We start from the raw sequence: 21,974 nt of genomic DNA, 5'->3' as shown, positions 1-21,974 counted from the left end.
TAGACAGCGTCTTATAGACTGTTTATTAATTCACAACTGGCGTTCTAATATTATGGAATACAACAATAGAAACTTTTCTGTAACTTTCATTTATTTTATTTTCCTTCCTCGTTCTTATTTTGTTCATGAAAAGCTTCAAGGAAGCTAAATTATTTTCAAGCCTCTTTTTCACAATCAATAGCTTGGCCAGTAGAAGCTCTTTGTCAGTTGTATAAGGAACAAGTTTACAGGAAGGAAATTAATACCACATAATAAAAAATAACTTCGTCGTCACTTTTATGAATGCCTAGGCTGGAGTTCGATTGTGCTACTGGGAGGTCCAGCAGTCGCCTCTCATTCTACGAGTGTATTATGCAAATTTTCGTTCTTACAATATCATTCGAATTTATTCTCTTATGGAGACAATGTAAATGGAATTACGTTGTATTTCAAGCTATCACAGCGGTGACTATGAACACTGCCATCTTCTGGGATGTGATGATGTTCTATTCCGGTAGCTCACCAACGATTCTAAAGAAGGTATTTTCTGTCGAAGCAAAGCCAAGCAACTAGAAAGCGACAGAAATAGAATATGGAATTACCTTCCTGAATACGGAGTGGGGCAATAACTTTTTCCACATAAGACATCCATTGGAGGAATAAAATATTGTATTATTGCTGTAGGTTATCACTTCCAGCATCTATTGTAAAGTGTTGTAAATTAATTAACTAATTAAGCACTACGCCATAGGCCGCGCCATAGCTCAAGCGGTTAGTCGCTGACTTTCCACTGCTTCGGTCCAGGTTCGATCCCGGGTCTGGTCAAGTGGGATTTCTGGTGAACAAAGTGGCGCTGGGGAGGGTTTTCTCCTAGTACATAGGTTTCCACCAAATTCTCCATCATAATCATCCGGACCAGGTACAATAGGCCACTCAGTGGCCGCCGTTCCAAGTGGACCCAGCTGGATTCCACCCCCCACTAAGCGAAAGAAACACTACGCCATGAAGGCATATGGGGAAATGAATATATAGACGTATGACCACTCACCTCTAAATAGTGCCGAGCTCAAGAAAATATGAATCTCTACATCTGTACTGTAAATTAAGCTTAATAATAAATAGCGGGGAAAAGAAGAAAGAACAATGAAAGCCCGGGTTTTTGGTAGTTTTCTTTTCTGATATTGAATGAGCTTGTAAAATACAGCATGCCATTGAATTCGTCTCTGTCCTTCTGTACAACGCTAGGTATGAAAAACTGCAGAGTGTAATTTACAGAATCAATGGTGAACTTCATTTCTCTGCAACGTTCCCACGAACCGACAAATTTGTCTCCCTCTTCTTACGCGTTCTTTTGCGATGTAAAAGACTTGTCGCAAAAAGAGTTTTGATGAGATCGAAAATGAGATATTTCAGGTAGCAAATGTTATTGCCTCATTCCTTATAAAGGCGACGAAAGTTCTTATAAACTCTTTCCTAAATTGTTTGAGCTCAATTTCAAAACCTTATGATTATATTAATGCAATTCGTAAGGGCAGCCAGTCGTGAAAACAATTCGATATTACTAATCACATAATGAAACATCAGAATTGCTTTACTAATGCTTCATAGCAACTTGCGTAGTAGATTTCACTTATCGAAATCTTTGTGACTGGGATTAGGGAGTGTGTTTCTGTTTAAAATACAGGTTAATTTGATGGGATTTGATGTTTCCACGGTTGTATAAATTAAGTTTATGTTCCATTAAAATATATCGCCCTATATTTTTATATAAATTTTATGTCATACATTGTCTATCATCTTAGGTATATTATAAATACACACTGTACACGAAGCTCGATCTGCTTCAGTCATCAAGTGTAACTGGTGGGAAAGAAAGTTTGACCTGTGAGAAGGATTTTTGTCCCGCAAAATGACTGAAGCTAGCTCCTTCTAAGGGCCAAAATCGTGTACAAAGTCCAACGTAATATTTATATTCTCACGTCTGTTAGTGGCTATAGACCCGGTTTACATTGGATGACTGAATTTGTTAACAGCTTATCCAATGAACTCGTACTTACAAATACTACAGCGCTATCGCTGAGTTACACAATTTACAGCTCACGTTACACACGCACTAGGATTCTCAGACTTCACTAGTTGTATCCTGGTAACGGAATTAAAACAGTCTCACTGTGACCAAATCTTTTGATCATGCACTAAGTCTTCATAGGCTGATTTCTCATTTTTCTTCAACTACTAACTTCCCGTGGCTATCTCCTACCGACATCTGAACTCAATTCTCATTCTTGCACTTTGTTGCACTTTGTTTTACTCCGTTGTTTTCCCCGTTCTCTTGACTCTCTCACAACAATTCTCCTATAATTTCTGAACTCTAAATTCCAATTCTCTAAATCTCCTTGCTGAGTCTGAATCTGAGTCTTATGTTACGACCGACGGTCAGTCGGCCAGTCTGTCTTGGAATAAAGCACCCATCTGGGGCTTAAGACCAGATTGTTGTTACTGTCAAGCAGTTGTGAGATTTGTTGATGTGGAGCGCTCTCTCTGATGAAAGGACGGGTCTGCCGTTTACAATGCTGCTGCCCCTTGCCAACGCAGTCATTTTCGGGTCCGAGTCCCATGGGACTTGTAATCATAAATTACACTCTCAGATTCGAGACTTCCCTTTCCGTCCCCTCCTACTACTCTCAGGGCTACGGTGGATGTATTCGACCAAGCCTCCACCCTCGGAGTCGAGTCGAATCTTAATGTTAAAAGCGACGGCCAGTCCTCCAGTGTGTCTTGGAATAATGAACTATTATTTCTGGACTATTCTTTCTTTAGTTGTTCTCGTTATAACCCCTTTTGCACGGACTTAGCAAACAACACTGCTTCAGCAGCAACCTCTACCTTTGCATGCGTATCCGTTGCCGCGCGAACGTGCTTACCGAGCCGTTGTCCAGAAATGAATGAGATTTCAGAGCCGTTCGCTAAGAACGGCTGTGTCTCTGTCTTCACAGTTCCTGCTTTCAGCAAACATGTCACAACCTGTAACACATATAATAAAAATAAGAAAGATAAACAACATTTTGCTAGTCCTCCTAGCTACAGACAGACTCTCGTTATATAGCCTCGGGTCGGATCCCATGGAAAACACTGTCTTCTTCTGTTGAGTATTGTTATTTTGCCCACAGACAAGTCGTGGCACGGTCCACAGAGAACGCAGCTCCTATTGTTGTGTGTTCGCTGGAACGTGTATATTGAGTCGTTGCCTAGCAATGGGTATATGTGTCACAATATAATGAATAGACCACCATCAGGTGATCGCTATGTAATTTGATTCGTGGTTGCCAACGTTTTGAAGGAATGTGTTCTCCCTGTTATCAGTATAAGAGCGACTTCTATCCTGAAGATGGTGGCAGAAATCTGCTAGAAACATTCATAACAACTTACAAACTACCTGATCCTGCAATGCAGAAGACCACAATTTTAACAAACTCAAAGCCTTGCGGCTCCGGGTTCTTTGGCGTTTGGAAATATTTAATACGAAATATTTGGGCGTTCGGAAAAGCAGAGTACAGCTTCAAGCGTCTTCCAGTTGCTATGACACTGCTGTGTTATGGCAGATGTCCCAACGGTAGTCAATGTGCTTCCAAATCCTGTTAAGCACGCTCTCCTCCACTTGGAGGTCTGTGGTTCGTGTAATCCAAATCTAGAGCGCTTCAGTGCTGTCTGACATGGGGGGGGGGGTACACGGACGGCATTCTGAATTCCGGGCGGATGAAGTATACGGTCCATTAGCTAGGGCAGTGTTCATCTAGAAGTCCGATTAGTAGACCAACGCTCCAACGAACAAAAGCCTCAGAATATGGATATATTGCACTCAGTAACGCAGGATTCAATCTCGTAGTTTTAACGAAAGTTAAGAAAAAATGTAATGAACTCATTAAATATGTCTGTAATTACATTCATTCTTGCAAGGAGAGAAAGACACCAAAGAATACATTGTGGTACGCTGTTCTCAGGCGGACAGGGGCCGCGAGATCTAAGGCATGAAGCGTCTTCCTCCGCTCGAACTCTGAGATCATGGGTTCGAATCCCGCTTGAGGCATGGATGTCTATGTGGGTTTATTCTGTCTGTGTTGTCCTGTTTGCAGGTAGCGACCTTGCGATAGGCTTGCGACCTACTGTATATGAAGTAAGAAATTGAAAATTTGGCCAAAGTCCACAAGGGCTATAGATAGATGGATGGATGGACGGACGGAAGGACGGACGGACGGGGGAAGGGCGGACGGGGGACGGACGGACGGACGGCTGGACCGACAGCCAGACGGACTGATAGACAGATGTTCTCAGAGTTTAATTTCACAAATATTGCACCATGTTTATTGATTTAACTTAAACGAGGAGCTGAAGGAGGGATACTCTGCAAATGTGTATGCACGCCGTGTAATTCTGGAATTATTAGACTCCTCTTTGTGTTATTTAAGAACGGTTTTTCAGCACCGAGACTATGTAGCGCCACTTGATATGATGACATATGATAGATGAATTGGAAAGTAAATTGACGGAAGTGGTCGTGGCCGAATATACATACTATTTTGATATGTACTTTGGGGGAATGAGGAAAACAACGAAGAGCCTCAGTCAAGATAACTTTGCAATCACTCTGAGGGTACAGAATGCACAGGAGAGGTAGATGAAAGCGAGACGAAAGAAAAGGAACAAATGTAATTAAGAACTGCGAGAAAAGAAATAAACGCAATTTGCAGGCAGATGCAGGAAAAAACAAAATCATAGAAAGAGACACATTGAAGTATGAAACGAAAGAGAACACAATAGAAGGATTTTAATTTTCCTTTTATTGCATAGCTTAAACTCTATATACGTATAACTGGAAGTTAATTATGAACTTCATAATAAAGTATTCCACACCAGACCATAAATATCCTAATTCAAAGGAACTGTTTTACAGGAATCCAGTTTACATTTTTTTTAAAACCTCTCTTAGTTTAGATCATTTGGACGGTTTAGAACAAGACAGGGTCTTGGCAGTCAACGCTGTGAGAACATGAGATATCACACAGAGTAACTCACTTTGCATTGCGTAAATATCACTGAGTAAAACAGAGTGGAAAATGTACTACAATATTTACCTCAAAAATGTTTCTTTGAACTCTCCTATACCTTTTACATAGTTCCAGCTCTTAGGTGATGAATTCATACCGTGCTGGCCCGGGCTCAATCTCAGATAAGATTATGTGGAACGTGAGGTGGACTAAGTAGCACTTAGTCAGGTTTTCTCCGAGTACTACTCTTTCCTTTTCCAGCTTTTATTCCATCAACTGCTCGACGTACGTACATTACTGTCATACGTTTCATAATCTCGATAATGATAATGTCACTAAATAATTAACCGAATTCTTATTATTTGTTAAACATACAAATTATCTTATTAATTTCCTTCGTCTTGCTTGTCTTATGCTGAAGTCTTACTTCAGAAATGAGCCCCAAAAATAACCTACAATTCTATAAAAATAACATATCAATGAGAATAACTATGAAACGTCTCAGAGCAAAGCATGTTCTATTTTCTAATTTATCAAGTGTACACTAAATCTGAAAATGTTTCGAAGCGTAGGAAAAAAATTACCTTATGCTGTTGGAAACGACTTTTGATACTTTAACTAAAACAACATTCGTAAAATTTTGAAATAATATCCTTAAACCTATAGCTCACAGTTAATGAGAGGTTAAGTAGTGGTAGATATACATTTTATTCCTACAATTCTACAATTATTTATTAAATTTTCGAGCGAAATAAAGGGTTTTAATAATCTCCAGTGGACAAGTGTGTTTTTGTAATTCGAGGTTTGCTATTCAAGTATATTTCTCTAGCAGTTTCGAAGAACGTGAAAGACTGCACTATATGACTTGAGAAAGAAGTTCAGAGACGAGTCGTTTAAATCATAAAACAATTGAACATTTGCTGGTTGCACATACTAATATCCTGCAATTTTGTCACGTCTCTGATTGGGTATATTGTGGTGTCCAGATTTTCCTGTCATTGATAATTAGACAAAATATACCGATTAACGTTTCAAAATTTTCACGAATTGCAATATGTTGAATATATTAACTGAGAGATAGACATTTTGAAATCACTTAACCTTTAGTGCCTTACCATTTGTAGGTAAATCTAAAGTGATGTGTGTGCACAATTAATTCAGCACTATATCCTGAGGGTATATAGGGGAGTGGAGGTACAGATCCACTATTCTAGACCTCGGTACCAGANGTGCTTTACTCCCCAGGAAAATTATTTAATTAATCCCTGGTACTCATTTCTGTTAGAGGCTGAGTCGACCCCAGGGCCATAGTGCGGCTGGAAGGATTATATATATAGGAATGAGTAGACCTTAAAGGATTCATTACCATTAAAATGCAAGAAACACAATTCGAAAGTCATGGATCTAAATGATAAAGTAACATTTCTGAAACACTTTGTCTTGTTCGCACCATCTCCATGCTTCTTCCTTGGTTGTGACCTTCCGCATTCAGCAATTTCACACCAACTCTGATGTTGGCGAAAACATCTCTACTTGGTCATTAATCACCAGAGAGAGATAGGTTCCATGTTTCAAAGTTTCCTTTCTCTTCATTCTGTTCTTTTTACTATGTTGCAGTAGTTCTCTCTTTACTTATATTATTTCGACACATCTTCCGCTTCTGTTTTCATTACACCACAATTCTCGGTTCCTTGTGTTCAAGTACTTCTCTCTTTTTTAATATAAACAAATTTGTTTCGAGTATGATGCAATCTCTGATGCGTTCCGCAAACTTAATCACTGCACATGAGCATTTGTTCAGTATGTACGTAGCTGATTCCAAAAGTAAGGTCTCCAAAGCGCTGGGTAATTTTTCGTGCGGCTGTTGGCAACCCTGTTGCATTCGTTGCTTCCCCCACTCCCCCCAATACCACCAAGCATGCGCGCACGTAGCTAGGACGCTCAGTCTTTGCATGGTTGCCGTTAGAAATGGAGCTCCTGATTACTAAAACCGCGAAGTGTGAGATTCGCGCAGTTATTCGGTTTTTGAACGCAAAAGGGACTAAACCAATTGAAATTCATCGTCAATTGGTGGAAGTGAATTCAAGCAAACACAGTCTGCCGGTAAAGTCATGGCAACTGTGTTTTGGGATCGAAACGGGGTATTGTTGGTTGACTTTATGGAAACTGGGACCAAAATAAACGCTGAGAGATATTGTGAGACACTGAGAAAACTCAGGCGGGCGATTCAGAACCGGAGAAGAGGGATATTGAGCAAGGGCGTAAGCATTCTCCACAATAACTCTCGCCCCCATGCTGCCCGACAAACCGTCGCTCAACTGCAACAGTTTGGATGGAACATCATCACCCATCCACCCTATAGTCCGGACTTGGCGCCCAGTGTCTACCATCTCTTTCCAAAGTTGAAAGAACATTTGTCTGGAAAGCGCTTCAACAACGACGATGAGGTGAAAGCTGAGGATCGAAGTTTGCTGAACAGCATGGAGGTGAACTGGTATGACATGGGCGTACAAAAACTGCCACTGCGCCTACAAAAATGCATCGACCGAAATGGCGATTATGTAGAGAAATGAGTACATGTTCAAGATTCAACTGATGTATCCAAAATTGGAAATAAGTGTTTATTTTATATTTTCAAACATAGGAGACCTTACTTTTGGAATTACCCTCGTATTTTACGACTTCAAGCGGTGTAATATATTTCTGAGAAAATATTTATTTTCTGCAGAATAACAGGAATATTGAAAGCTTCAGCCACGTTTTCCCACCTATTTTGTTCTAATCGCCAGGGACCCGCAGTCATGCAAACACATTCGGCAGAGTTTATAGTGACAACTGTTTTGTGTGATCGTCGTTTTTGCAATGGCTGTTTTCATGAACAGAGTGCGGCCGTGAAATTCTGCTTCTTGCTCGGGAAAAGTGAAACAGAAACTCTTGAAATGTTAAAAACGGCGTACAAGGACGATGCTATGGGGGAAAACTCAAGCGTTTGAGTTGGTTTTCCCGTTTCAAAAATGGTGAAATGTCAATTGATGACAAACCTCGTTCTGGCCGTCCTTCCACGGCCCGAACACATGAAAATGTTGGAAAAAATCGTGAAATCATCAAGGAAGATCGACGACGGACCATTGAAGAAATTGTGGAGCTGTCGGGAGTGACTTGGAGCTCAGCGGCCAGATTTGTGGCAGTCGGGTGACTGGTTTTTCCATCATGACAATGCCCCTGCTCACACAGCCCTGTCTGTACGACAATTCTTGACCAAAAATGGTATGACCCCTGTTTCTCACCCTCCATACTCACCCGACCTTGCCCCGTGCGACTTTTTTTTGTTTCCTCGAATGAAAAGAGACATGAAAGGAAAAAACGACGGAGGCGCTGTCAAGCATCTCAAAAGATGAATTTAGACAATGTTTTGAAAAATTGAATAAAAGACTAGACAAGTGTATAATTGTAAGTGGAGAGTACTTTGAAGGGGATTGAAGGTTTGTGCTTAAATTTTGAATTGTTCCTGTGTGCTGTGTGCTGTGTACACAGCACACAGGAACATATAAAACCATAAGCCATACAACCTCAAGCTGACGTCTCCCCTCTTCGGGATGAATTAACAAGGAGGAGTTCAGCATTTTATATCAAACATTTTAACATTTTAGCGCTTTAACTTAAAAATAGGTTCGGATGAAAAGTGAGAACTTGAGAGTGTACTCAACTATCTTAGCATGTTTTGTGCTTTTACACGTCAACATATCGTAGCAGCGTCCACACGACAAACATAATTGTGAACAAAAAACAGCGACAGTGTTTCCATAATTATAGTAAGTGCCTCTGATGATGGTTGTGTCAAACTGAAACATGTAAGGCAGATATAATAATAAAAAGTGACCTACAAATTGTTACACTCGACGGACTTTCTATTAACTTTGTGCTTAAAATTTGAATAAATAAGTTTAAAAAAAAATAAGTTCGGTTTCTTTTGGGTACCCCCTCGTATATGTAGCTATATCGAAAATGAGAGACGAACTGGATAAGTATTGCTTTGAATTGGTTTTATGGTAATATATGTAATATATGTATGTAATATATGGTATGTATTGTTTAGGGGTGTGTGACTATAGACTGGGTGTGGACTGATTAATTAGATTTATTGACCACTCGGAACTACATTCTACAGATCACTGAGACATAAATAGATGGAACTGTAATATAAATATCCTATGTGAATGCTAGAGCCCTCAGTCTATTACAGTCCTCACTAGTCGTTTCCTGGCAACAGATGTAACACAGTGGAGATTCTTCAGCTTCCGTGGTCATGTCGTTGCCCGCTGGTTAACACTCCATACCTGGGCTCATAGCGCCATCCTCTATGCCTCCCCTTGCAGAGCCCGACTCTCGACTGTTGCTATTTGGAACTCCTGAAATTCTCTGCTTCTTCTCACCAAACTCTTCTTTATAACCACTTCGCATGGACTGAATAGAAAACATCGTTCCCAACAATACCCACATTATTTTAGGCGTGTATCCGATCTGTTGCTTAGAAACTGGTTTTTTTGCCTCATTGTTCTATTGTTGCGTGAGTGTATTTTGCGGGCGTTATCTAGCAACGGCCGCTTTTTACAGAGTCACCGCTTAGCAACGGGACTATACGCCACAATAGATATAAGAAGGTGAAAGAAAAGGTAAAACTATCCCTGCAACAGGCCGTGTAAGCCCATAGGGTTGTGAAATGTGGAGACTCCCATATCGTCTGGACAATCGGCTCACTGATTGCAATAAATTTATCAGACTTACGCGACGGCCGCCCTTTAGCCCCCAGGAAGATTCCTGGTACTCATTTCTGTTAGAGGTTGAGCCGACTCCTGGGTCAAAGTGAGTCTAGAAGGATTGGGTAAATTGAAAAAAAAAACTCATTATGAATCGAACCCGAGACCTTCCGGCTTGTAGCATAGTGCCTTAAACAACTACGCTACCCCGTGTCCCCACAATATATATATAGTTTACGGAGGCGGTATATCTAATTAATATAGCGACTAGTCTAGGGACAAGAAAACTGAGGCACTGGACTTAAATTGTTGGCAAGGAGAAGAGATTTTGTCTCCTCCTTCATTATCTTGACCGGCTCTGGGGTTCACCCAGCCTCCTGTCTAATGGCCATCCTGTCTTCGTGTAAAGCGGCAGGGGCGTCAAAACTGCCCACTCTTCTCCATCCAGCACTGATGTTAAGAATGGTGGAGCTATACCTCCAGTGACCCATTGTCTTCATGACATAGCGCTTAATTAATTAAGCACAGGGATAACTTAAGTTTTACATTAGATTGTTTTTACAAAAATTTTACGCTCTGACAACTAACACATAATCTGATGTATAAAAGTTATAGTTGTCCCTGTGCTTAACTAATTAAGCACTACGCCATGAAGACGTATGTATACATCCACATTTTCTTGATCTCGGCAATAGCTGGAGGTGAGTGGTGAGCTTCACGTCCCGGCCTCTTTATTCCCGGAGAAAGAGCCCACCATACCCATTGTGTAGCATTGTGTTTGAGGTTGAGTGTACCCCAGAGCCGATCTGGACGACCTGGAGAACAGTACGTAAACGCAATTGCAAATGCCTTGTGAGTATAGCAACGGCATACCAGTGGCCTACGGTAATGAACTCTTCGGAATATAAAAGTAAACCAAGCAAGAAACCAACATTTACCAGGCGACAAGCCTCTTAACTTACCCTTCAGCCCTGAAGATTGACGCAATTCGTTCCTCTGGAAAGTCGGTGGACTTTTGCTAAACTATGCGACGTTACAACACTGAAGACAATACTTGTTGAAGAACTGGAGGAATGCTTCATACTTGTACAGGTGCATTTTTCCAATAACCATTTTCTCAACCATCTCGGTACATCACTGACTTACGCCTATTCTCTGCGTTCGATTCACAAATGTTTCAACCTCTATTATAAAACTGAAAGCTGTTATTATGAAAGTTTTATTTTATTGCTGGTGGAGTGGCACTAAGTCCCTTGTACTGCGGCCACTTGTGGCCTTTTGTACCAGTCCCAGATGATAGGTGAGGGTGATTGTGGAGCATCTTAATCTTAACAAGTTTTTAGTATATATATTTATTATAATTGACGAACATTTTTAAATACTTTTTAAATTTTACAATGACGTAATGTCAAGCAATGAAATAGATTGACGTAAATAGAGCATCTGATGATGGCACTGTAGTGCCGAAACATGTTGTGAAGTAACAAGTAAAATTGAGTGCACTAAAAGACGGACATTGCTTACATATCATGGACGATTGTGCAGTAATTGGTGAAATGAAGATTGGAAGAGGAAACCGAAGTACTCGGAGAAAACCCGCCCCAGCGCCACTTCGTCCACCACAAATCCCACTTTACCAGACCCGGGATCGAACCCGGGCCGCCGCGGTGGAAAGCCAGTGACTAACCGCTTAAGCTATGGCGCGGCCTATTATGAAAGTTAGTAATGAAAGTTAAAATGTGTTCTTTCCTATTTTTCTCACTCCTCACTGGGAATCACAATGAAAATTATAATATTCATGAAGGCGAAACTCCCTAGATGAGGTAGGGCATGAATATATACAGGGTCATAGAAAAATAACTTGGGTTCAAGATATAATTACACGTGAAGTATGAGACAAAACTAAGTGTTCGTTTAATATGTGGAAAGCCCTCACAGATTTCTTGCATCCTCAATAAGTACAGATGCGAGCACGGTTTGCAGCCCTGCAGATATACGGAGATGTATTCATGTTAGTCCCGGGTGCAAGGAAGCTTATCCGGACTGGTTGTCGTTACAGTAATATAAATTCTCTCTCACAGGTAAAGTAAGTCATGGATCCCCTCTGCTTACACAAAGTTCTCACACATTCCCACGTAAAGAAATTCGGTGATATAAGATCTGAACTTCTTGCAGGCTGTATTATTCCTTCACTTCTTCCTGTCCATCAGTTAGGAAACCTGGAACCCAATGCGGCACACAGGCCGCCCTGCTGAAAAATAATTGCAGTTCCATTTTGTTTTAAATATCTTTAATTTGTGGGAAAGCAAATAATTTTAACATGTCAAGATAGGTGGCTTCCTTAATGATGTTTCCTGCAAAAAGATTTGGTTCCACAGTATGACCTTGTAGAAGCCTGCACAACACGTTCAGTTCTGGTGTACATATACAGCTTTCGAACTTTGAAACTTCGTGTGGCTTTTCTGCTGCCTCCGCCCCTTCCCCCCCGCCCCTTCCCACATTTCGAAAACAATTGTGAAAATTAATATGGATTTTCATATAAAATGAAGTTTCATCTGTGGAAGCTATTCGTATTCGACAATCGCCATCATCATCAGTTTCACTTAACGCGAAACTTTACCTTCGATTCTTTTCCCAACCCTGAGACTTCCTGAACCTTTCAAAACAAGCCTTGTGATTATGTGTCTCCTAATCAAATTTCTTATAAATTGATGTGTGTTTCTTTTTGATGACACTTCGTAGTTACTTTTAAGACGTATCTTGCATAACGACGATTTACATTTGCATTAACATAAGTCCATATAGTCGCTAGGCTATGGGCTGGAAGAATGAAAAAGAAAACTTTGGATTCTCAACACGGTAAAGGCATCTCTCTCTTCTCCACAGCATTCAAATCGACTCTGGGTTGCAAACAATCTTCTATCTATTTGATATGTGGTCCCATCTCCAGGGACAAAACGGTCGGACCGTGAAGCTGATAAACCTCTTCCACATTATACGGAAGTTATGGATTTGTGGAGCTATACCACAATTCCACCATACGTCTTTATGATTGTCGTGCTTAATTAAATACAGGGAGAATTTTGTTTTTAGCTAATTTGATTGAAGTTGTACGTGGATGTTCTCACTTTACTTACGAAAATGCTAGAATATTGTCTTGAAATAGGTCACAGCTGATTTATTGAAATCCCAGCATACTCACCATTCATGACCAACTTTTCTTATTTAACGGTATGAAATCTATTCGACTGAATCAGTGTTATTAAATAACCAAAGAATTACTCTGTTCAATCTCGATTGAAAGTAGTTACATCCTGAGTATAACAGAGTTTGAAAATAGCTCCAACATTTGAGTTTTGCCTCACCAGGATGTTATATGGTATCATATGTCACTACAATTATTACAGGAGATGCTAATCACATTAGGTCATAATCAGTGAAGCCGAGTAGAAAAACCTGTTGATTAAAATAACATAATTTATTAACGGCATAAAGAAAAAAACCTCCGTGATTTTAGTCCGCAAGCGAACTATACCGACCGAGCGACCGCCGTTTGTCGGCGAAGATTTTAGTGCCAACCTTTGCGGATAGAGGGTATCGCGTAGTCAGCGCAATGAATCCCCACGCCCGTAAATTTCGGTTTTCTAGACCGGAGCCGCTATTTCCTCGAAATATCTCCTCAGTTATCATCAAGAGGCTGAGTGGACCCCGTTCCAGACCCACTTATTCTCAGAAAAAAATCTGGTAGAGCCAGGAATCGAACCCGGACCTCTGGAACGCTTACCTCTAGACCACAGAGGCGTTATTAACGGCATAAGTTTTATAAATTTATTTTTGTACGTTATTGCATCTAAATTTATTTCGTCATGTGCAGTGTAAATAAATGAAGTCCTACACAATTTCCAGCAACATTTTATATTTTATGGAGTAGAGTGATGTGCTTGTTGATGTTAAATTGAGAATTACATGTCGGTAAATTAATGTAAAATGGGGTAAAATTCAGATAATCAGATTTTGTTATAAATGAAGCTTTGTGTTCAATATTACGGTCACAAATATTGAGTACAGCACCACATCTCTTTGTCGAATGTCGCTATATTGTGTTCATTATGAGTTTAGCCGTGTAATTCCAGATGAGAGTGTGCCCACCGTAATATTATTTAAGAACTGTACCCCCGATCTTAGACTACCTGATGGGTACTTGTGGGGAATGTTAAAGAAGAACGTGTTCAATTGTGAAGATCCGCCAAGAACTGTACCCCCAGTCTTACACCACCCAATGCCTGCTTGTGGGGAATGTTAGAGAAGAGTGTGTTCAACTGTGAAGATTAGCCAAGAACTGTACCCCCAGTCTTACACCACCCAATGCCTGCTTGTGGGGAATGTTAGAGAAGAGTGTGTTCAACTGTGAAGATCCACCAAGAACTGTACCTGCATTACGCGAGCAAATCATCTCCTTTTGCAGGAGTCTGCAGCAACCTTTGTTCCGGGATATGATTGAGAATCTGCTTGAACGATATGAACACTGTCTACAGCGAGGCGGTGCACACTTCGAAAACTTACATTACGCCTACCGTGGTAAATCAGCACGCTAATGATATGCACGTTAGTTTCTTTCAGGAGAAATAAACTCACAGATGATAAGATAATATTGTTCGTCTTTTCCTTTCAGTACTGTTTATTTGGCGCATATTTTACATGTCATTCAGTCGAAATGGTTACGTGGCATCTAGAGGAATTGAAATATTGTAACCGCTCACCTCTTTGGGCCCTTTACGTTGTGCGCCACGCTGTTGCCGTCCTCCTTGATCCTACGTTGTGCTCCACTTATCACCGTCCTCCCTCTTCTCGTGGATGTCGAGAAGTTAGGTGGGAAGGGAGGAGAATTGTGATTGTCTGAGCTGGTACGCGAGAGCAGGTAAAGACGGGAGTATCTGGGTTCTGTTTAGTAATTTGTAGACCTGAGTTCCTATCCCGGGTCTTTTACGGGTCTGGCTCGGACAGGGCAGGAAGAACCTTCACTACAATTACACACACCTCTTTAGACCGTTGCACTTAGTGGTCCTTTAATCCCTTCCAGCATACTGAATACAACTGAATTTATTAATACACTTAATTTGAACTTTACTTATACTACTTTACGGAAGGGCCGTAGTTGTAAATTTTGTGTCCGACTTTGCCGAAAGTTGTATCAAGACTCCTCGAGGTGGAATGCCCTCTCTCTGAATCCTGAGGTCCACGAACCCCAGACTCCAAGAGAAATCCACTCCTCAACTTCTGCCATTGGTTAAATTTTCAAACTAGGAGGTTCCCTAAATTTTGAATTCCCAATCGTGTTGCTTTGCTATGTGATTCTGGCAGATGCTGACCTGACGCTAAGGTTGACAGCCCCTTGATGCATTACGATCAGGGTATGAGGCTCCGGCCGTCCCACTTCTAAGTTATAGCTGTCCCAAGCTGTCAGTTCTCAAATTCCCAAAGACTTTCCGACTTTGCTGAAACTGCCAGAATTCCAGGAAATTACCAGATGTTACTTCCTGTCCACATATCGAAACTTGAACTATGTCCCTTCCGCGTGTAAGAGATGGCTATCTACCGGATCTCTTTGTTTGTAATTTTGTAATCTTAACTTAATACATATTTAATTAACGCACAACAGTCCTCCAATCAAAATGAACGGTTACAATATCATCATGAAATGTAGTAGGTAACGGTTTGCAAAAAGACTGCTGTTACTTACTTCAAAGTTACTGCCCAAGTGTCTCTCTAAAATGACCGGACAAAATCACTGAGATAACTCGACAGAAGTATTTCATAATACGTTGGAAATTCGAGTCTGGCACCTCGTGTATACAACGCCAACTGCTCCCACAATTACCTACTCGGTAGGGAGAATGGAGAACATTACATAAGGAATTTTATTGTTTATTCCTTTTGTATTGTAATATTTGCCGTGTTTTGAATGAATTATCACTTATGGTTTTGATGTCAATTTATTTCAGTTAGTACTACATCACTGAACACCCCTTCTTGTCTTCTTGATCTCGTCTTGTCGATGCCGATTCGAAACCAAATATTTGCTTTTCGCAGCGCAATTTTGCCACACAAGAACGCTGCACTCCGCTTCTAAACACAGACTCGACTTCACTTTCATTCAGGAGCAATTCTGAAATTTCGGGCAGGATCTCAACCAACCCAGGTTACAGAACCATCCAGAAAGTGGTAGGGGCGCGGTATTGCTCGAAAGAAATGGGCACAGGACGCTTTCGCTTTCCATCGCGCAAGCAAGAGTACTGACCTTCGGTCGTCAGCTACACATGTTATGCCCAATAGCCGGTGATTGTCTCCACTATCTTCAGCCAACACGGAATATCAGCCCAGAACAGTATGTTGTATTTTAGCGTCCTGTTGCACTGATTCATATTCATAATGTGTATGTATTAACAGTCTTCAAGTGCATACAATCTCATTTACCACTTCTACACTACATGTTTAATTTGTAAATGGACATATAAAGGCAAGCAGTGAAATGGTTGACGGATCGATACACCTAAAGATGGCAGCATACTGCCGAAACATGTAGTGAGAAGTGGTAAATGAAATTGTATGCACTTGAAGACTGTTAATACATAGACATTATCAACCAGAAAATTATACTGTTCATAGTCACTGTCCTGAGAACCTCAGTTCTCAGTGAGGCTGAATATCTTCCACTTGTTTAGTATCGTTCCCACCTTTGATTTCTGTAGCCTGAAGTTCTCTGGGTCTAATATTAAAAATGATCTGTATTTTCATATTATTATTATATTATTATTTCTGTCTGTAATTGGCCTTGCGGCTGTTGACTCGGCACATAAATAATAAAGCATTGAATTGAATTATTATGCAAACTGCTTCACTTGTTAAAGTTTTTTGTTGTTTCTTCCTTCATGCTCGTGTTCGCTTTGTAATTGGTCTCTGGGCTGTTATGTTTGCACGTAAATAAATAACAATTGAATTGAATTATTGAATTTGCAACCAGATTTGGGTTTTAATCTATCTACTGACATTTCCAGCACTCTGTCTCCAGAGCTTTCCACTGCCGCTTATTGACTTTCCTTTCTTATAAGATTTTATAGTATTAAGCCACTTTAATTAAGGTCTGCCATGATCTCTTCTTCTTTTAAGTGTGTCACTGGTTAATAGCATATATTTTTGAGTTCATGAAGATCCGTTCTGGCTATGCGTCCGGCCCATCTCAATCGACTAACGTTAATAATTTTCACACCAGGAATTTTGTATAACTGATACAGTCCATTATCGAACCCGTTTCCCAATTCTATATTTCGTCGTTTTGGTCTATAAGTTTTTCTTATGACCCTTCTTTCAAAGACTATTAGATTTCTTTCGTCACCTCTTTCAGCAATCTAGATTTCTGGAACATAAAATAGGTAAATAAATCAATCGATTACATGCAGCTAGGACGAAAGAAGCAAGAAATAAACACAGAACTTGAGAAAAATCCTCGCTATGAAAATGGAGAAAATGATGAAAATGCATTGACCTAACTTGGCAAAGTCTTCGTTGCAAATATTATTCGTAAAGTTTTACTTCGGGGCAACACGTAACCATAAATCTTCCGTGGGTTCTCAGGAGAGTAGAGGTTACATTTATGTATTGTAAAACTTAAATACTGGTGGAGATATTACCGCCTCTTTCGGAAGAAAATTAGCTGAAATAGACAGAAACAGTGTATAATCGATGTTTATACGTTTAAAAGTTTTTAAAAAAATAACCTAGGGACCTATATAAAGTGTTACAGGGCATGAAATATGTCTTGCGCGAACAGCGATACTGCGAGCTCTCGAAACATTAGAGCCGTGTGCGATATTTGGGCATGGGTGTCACAGGGGACACAACTGATCTGCTACGTTCTTCGGTGCTTACTGTAGACCTACCCGCAACACTCTGACAAACCGGTACTTGGGGCGGCACAGTTCCGGGTCCTAAAGCCTTATTTAAATATATCAGCAAGCTATTTCAATTCATTAGCGTTATATTTGATATCACCTTCTAGCTTATGCCCTTACTTACTTACTTACTCATGGAGCTGAGCCCTTCTTGAGGAGCTGCCAATTCTGCAGCTACTCTAGAATTTCCCAGCATTTTATGGAACCCGAAGGTTCATTATGGTGTTCATAAGAGCCTTCCACTGGTCCCTATCCTGAGCCAGATCTATCCAATCCATACCATCCCATTCTATCTCTCTAAGATCCATTGTAATATTGTCCACCCACCTACGCCTTGGTCTTCCCTGTGGTCTCCTTCCTTCTGGCTTTCCCACCAATATCCTATACGCATTCCTCGTCTCCCACATTCGTGCTACATGACCTCCCCACCTCATCCTCCTCGACTTGATCACTCTAATTATGCCCTACTAGCATTAAATTTATAGTGGTAACGATATACATTCTATCTTCTGAAGTATAATACCATGTAGGCCTTCGAAGACTAAGTTTCGGAGAATGTGTTGCCTCTGAAACGTCGGCTTGCTTTAAACGGACTGCATGGCCATACATGCCGGAAATAGAACTATTCATAACCACCTGTGTGAGATTGTAAAATACTATGATATTTATGACTACTCATATTCTAGAGTTCGAGCCTCGTGTGGCCTTCCGGCTATCCTGCCTGTGATTAATCGTGCATTCTCGGTCTCTTCAGGCGAGTTCCAACGGCCACGGTCACCTCTCTCTATTCCTTACGTAATCACGTCTGATGATCGTTTTAGAATGGAATATCGCCACTGAATTAGAGACATTCATGTTTCAAATCTCGGCTTAGAAACCGGTTATCATGACGAAAGGTATATCATAGTTCTTCTGCTCTGCCGAGTATGTTTCGGAACATCCCCACTGCCTTTCGTGTCTTTAATCTCATTACTCCCTCATCATCCCGACAAGCGGCGCTATACAACATGGCTACTCATAGCGCTGTTAAAATGCAATAAATAAATTAACGTCTTAGTACTTGAGTTCGTGTAACAAAATCTTAGCAGTTGAAACGCCATGATTAGGCTACCTAAGAAATAGTAAATTTTAAATTTTTAAATAAATAAATAAACTTTAAAGCATCTAAATGTTTTAATGATATTGATATAGTGTGGGAGTGGCATAATTCGGCTGTAACATGTCTAACACTTCTCTCGGTTTTAAATATACTCGTACTTAAGATCAGTCATGTTAGGCAGATAGAAATACATACAGCTAAGCCGTTAGTACGCCGGTCACGGTAGCCGAGCGGTCTAAGGCATGCACTGTCTTCGCTCGCTCGGAAGCCGGGATCGTGAGTTCGAATCCCACTCAGGGCATGGATGTTTGGTTAGTGTTATGTCTAACGTGGTTGCACACCTGGTTCGATTCCTAGACCTACGATATCTGAACCAAGTTTGCTGATTTGTTGATCCTAACGTTACTTAATTCTTTTTAATGAAGTTGCTAATATATTTGTAGCAAGTGGACCTTGAACTTTTTGGAGCTAATCATGGTATATTTACATGTAACGTCCCGAGCATTTGCCTGGAAAAAGTCAAGCAGACCTCATAAACTCCCGTCAGAATAGAATGCAATCTTGCAGAATGTTGAACTGCATATCTCCCGAATAGGATAGATGAGCAAACCGCTAACTAACCTACTGGATCCTTCACGAAATTTTTCGTAATTTGTTTTAGTATCGGTACGTTCTTCAGTAAACCAGAAATAAAACCACGAGCGACTGACTTTCACAGATCCCTTCACTTGCATTTTCTTCGTTTGAAGCGCAGTGAGGAAGGATCGATAATTTGATTAATTCCAGGAAGATGGTTGTTTGTATAAAGGAATTCTGAAAGTGAGTAGACAATGAAAGCGTTTCATACACTATGTACACTCTCACCTTAAGTACTTTTATATCCTTGCCTTTTTCATTACTTGATACCCAGTTCCTGCAATGACGGATATATTTACGTGCCTCTTACAACTCGAGTCAGAACAACATCGGAAATGATCTATTATCACACTCACACAAAATCACTTTATTAACTGCATAGGTTAGGGAGCACGCGATATCGTAGTTGGTTGAGACACTATGCTACAAGCCAGAATGTCGCAGGTTCGAGTCCGATGAAGTGGATCTTTTTAATTGACCTATTCCTTCCAGCCGCAATATGGCCCTGGAGTCGACTCAGCCTCTAACAGAAATGAGTATCAGGAATATTCCTGCCGGGTAAAGGGCGGCCGGTCCGTAAGTCTGACAACCTCACCACCATCTGACCCTATTTTCTAGAAAATATGGGAGCCTCAACGTCTCACTGCCCTATGCCCCTTCACGGCCAGTTACAGTGATAGCTTTACTTTTATTATTATTTTTATTACAGTTATTATTATTGTTGTTATTTATTGTTGTTGAAACATGTATGAAACTGAGAGGACTAATTTATTTAGGCTTTCCTGAAATTAATATTCCAAATTGAAATATAAATTTAAATATTAAATCCACCTTTTTGGATGACTTATTATCTATTTATAGGTCTGCATGTCTTCAGAAACAAAGGCAGATAGAGGCTCTTTCAGATTCTGGGTACATTCTATCTTGTTTCGAAGTCTGTTTTATTCGAGAGTAAATAAAGAACTTATTTGAAAGGATTTGATCACGTGGTTAAATTCGTAATGCAGGCTCAGACTTTCCCAGCCAGTCTCCTAGATAAATCAGTCTAGTCCGTGATAAGGTTCGGCGAAGTCCGGACGCGCGTAGCTGTTATCTGTATATGTATAGATTTCTGAATGCAGTTTTGCGTAATATGAATGTATCGTTTATATAAAAACACACAATTACATGTGCAGCTTCGTAGATACAACACAAGTCATGTTGAGAAGATATTCTATAGGAATCAACTTGACATTTAATTTCACATTTGAAGACTGATATGACGCAAACCTTTGAAGGAGCATAATTTAACCACACATCAAATGGGAAAATTTACAGCAACAAAGAGTAAGTCTGCTTTGCTTGGTTTTGGACATAGTATAGCTTGTAATGACATGTTCTCGCATATTTTATTCAGGATATATTATTCGACCTGAGTGAATTTTTGCAAACATGTCGGCTCTTCTGACTAGCGTTTCTCTTGATTTCTTTGCAGACAAATCTTGGGCATGACAGTAGGCAAATCTTAAACTAAAGCAAGAATTTTTGCTTTCATAATCCCTTTGCACTATGCTACAAGCCGAAAGGTGGTGGGTTCGAGTCCCGATGAGGTGAATTTTTTTCAATTGGCCTTCCAGCCGCACTTTGGATGTATGTATCTGAAACATTTCATTAAATAAACCAAAATAAGCTATTACCTTGCTTCATCTCCCTTCTTATTAATGCTGCAATTCCCCATTAGACTAAACAAATCGTTAAATACACAATGCCAGAAAGTTAATATGGGCAACAGCTCTTCTTTCCAAAATCTTCACGACTCTATAATAATAATAATCCCTCATTTTAAATTGTATAATACACACCATATTAACCTGATACAACATTAAATAAACAAGAAGAGAACACACTTCACTAGTCAGGAAAAGGCAGTCGAGGGATGTAAATAAAACTACACTGATAAGGGATATCGTGGCGACGTAAGGGTAACTATAACAGAGGATGTATCAGCACGTGTTATCATAAGTACAATACCGGAAACGACTAATCTGACCGTGATCGCTAGGGGTCATTGTTTCATAACAGATACGAGTAGCTTTAGCCTGAAGCAGGGTAGTCTGTGACGTTTATCGTCATGCCAGATCAATATCTAGCATATCAAGTGGTCAGCTGATCGTCTTCAAAGCAATTTCACCTCTAGAGTACATGGTATCACGGTTTACAGAATATTTGAACCTCAGCATGAGATTCGAATGCATGCAGCAGAGGCATACATTGGCAAAACAGTTGCTACACACGGAATGTTAAAGGATAAATGTGGCATTAACATACGAATCGCATGCTTTAACATTAAAATGTTATTTTGTCCAAGGGGTGTATTTGTGTGTTTCCTGAGATTCTCATGGCAAACACTGATTACTTTCGTAAATATTAATTTCTGCCCATTATAATTGAAAATGGGTGTTTTCTGAGATATAGAAACTGGATTTTTAAACGGGTATTCTGGAATTTCTAGATAAGACTACTGGGGATC

Source organism: Cryptotermes secundus, unplaced genomic scaffold (assembly GCF_002891405.2).
Source record: "Cryptotermes secundus unplaced genomic scaffold, Csec_1.0 scaffold558, whole genome shotgun sequence".
NCBI lineage: Eukaryota > Metazoa > Arthropoda > Insecta > Blattodea > Kalotermitidae > Cryptotermes > Cryptotermes secundus.
This window is presented reverse-complemented; position numbering follows the sequence as displayed.